Source organism: Austrofundulus limnaeus, unplaced genomic scaffold (genome assembly GCF_001266775.1).
Source record: "Austrofundulus limnaeus strain Quisiro unplaced genomic scaffold, Austrofundulus_limnaeus-1.0 Scaffold309, whole genome shotgun sequence".
NCBI classification, from domain to species: Eukaryota; Metazoa; Chordata; class Actinopteri; order Cyprinodontiformes; family Rivulidae; genus Austrofundulus; species Austrofundulus limnaeus.
In genome coordinates, this window is record NW_013952711.1 from 279,668 (window position 1) to 281,386 (window position 1,719).

General features: G+C 36.0%; 1 long non-coding RNA gene across 1 annotated transcript in view; it reads left to right on the forward strand.

The window, feature by feature from the left end:
- LOC106527106 (uncharacterized) overlaps positions 1-1,701 on the forward strand; it is a 5,882-nt gene extending 4,181 nt beyond the window's left edge. Inside the window, exons 2-3 of the long non-coding RNA XR_001311341.1 lie at positions 1,548-1,586; positions 1,666-1,701. This is a non-coding gene — a long non-coding RNA (uncharacterized LOC106527106). The remainder of the gene's footprint in view (positions 1-1,547; positions 1,587-1,665) is intronic.
- The last annotated feature ends 18 nt before the right edge of the window (positions 1,702-1,719 follow it).

The window sequence follows — 1,719 nt, forward strand, 5'->3', positions numbered from 1 at the left end:
GGTGAATTAAATGATAAAACTTGAGGTTAAGTTCTTTTTTAATTGATTTGGTGCATTTAAACATATTTATTTATTTAGTGGTTCATTTATATGTTTCTGCTTTTAATTCTAATTATGTCAGTTTTGGTCCTCCGTACAGCAGAACTTGGAAGAGGTAATTCAGTGACTGAATCAGGTGTGTTGGAAAAATAAATATGAAGGTAAATTAAATTATAAAACTTGAGGTAAAGTTCTTTTTTAATTTATTTCATGCATTTAAAACGTATTTATTTATTTAGTGGTTCATTTAAATGTTTCTGCTTTTAATTCTAATTATGTCAGTTTTGGTCCTCCGTACAGCAGAACTTGGAAGAGGTAATTCAGTGACTGAATCAGGTGTGTTGGAGCAGGGAAATATGTAAAACATGCAGGATTGCGGCCCTGGAGGACCAGGATTGCCCACCCTTGGTTTAGAGACAACATAAATCAGCAATCAGTGACCTCCTGCCTCTTCTTGAGCCGTTTTACTGCAGGCTGGAATCGGTACGACTCACTAAATTCAAGGATTGTGATGGTACTTTTTTATAAGAAAGGGAAACCTAAAAGAAAAAAATAAGTTCATCAAAATGAGCAATACTTAGCTGCAAAATACATTCTGGAAACCTGTGCAAACACATTAGAATTTCAAAAAAAAAAGTACCCTAAATTTTCATATGTTGTGGCCAAGCTGACCTGTTTATGACACTGACTCAACATCATTATGAAATAAATGACAACCAAAACTTTCTTTTTCTTGGAACTGAGCTGCCATTGTGCATGACCATCACACATCACTGTCCATTTCTTTTAATGCCATTGACACTTCAGCCATCTTAAACATTTGGCAGGGATTTATATGCTCTTTAAAGACTTGACATTTAAGGAGTCATTCCAGCTCACAAGATGCCTCTGGGGAAAATGTCCAAACAGGCACCCATGACAAGACAGTCAGTTTACACTGTCTGTCATAGGGAGAGCATCAGAGAATTATGGTTTTGACTGTAAATTATTTGTAAATAAAACTATGAATGAATAGCTGCTGCAAAAAATAGACATTGATTGCAGTCTCCCATTTTAGAATTACAAATAATTACATCAGGAAAACTACTGGAGTAAATTATTTTAAACTGCAGCATTTGTTGTTGCTTATTAGAGGTTTTCACATTGGGGCCGCCTTCCTTAGAGATTTTGAGGGTGTGTGTGGGGTGAATCAGGAAATAGGGAAACTAATGTAAGGCTCATGTTGACACTGCAGGTCGCAGATCTTTTTTGTGTGTTGTTTCATATTACCATTAAAATGTGACCTCCTTCAGGCTTCAGTATGAATTGTTAACAGTTCAGAGGTGACCCGTTATAAAAAAAAAGAGATGCCACGTAGAATGGGCTTTGTTTGAGAAAGTAATCACACATGCTACATGTGTTGGTGTGTGTGATTCTGATGTTTTTGTGCAATCAAAAATGATTAAATTATTATCTGACATGTTTTAAGGTCTAATATATTTAATCTTACCTCTTGAAAAATTCTCCAGCTCAGCATTTTAATACTGGAGGAAAGCGACGAGCTGAAGGTAAAATAAACTTAATATCAATGCTATCGTGTTAACATCGACACGGCCTGACACTAACTTAGCATCATCTGTTTTGCAGATTCTCAGCCATCCAGGACATGGACAGAACACAGACAAAGCAACTGGACTTCTG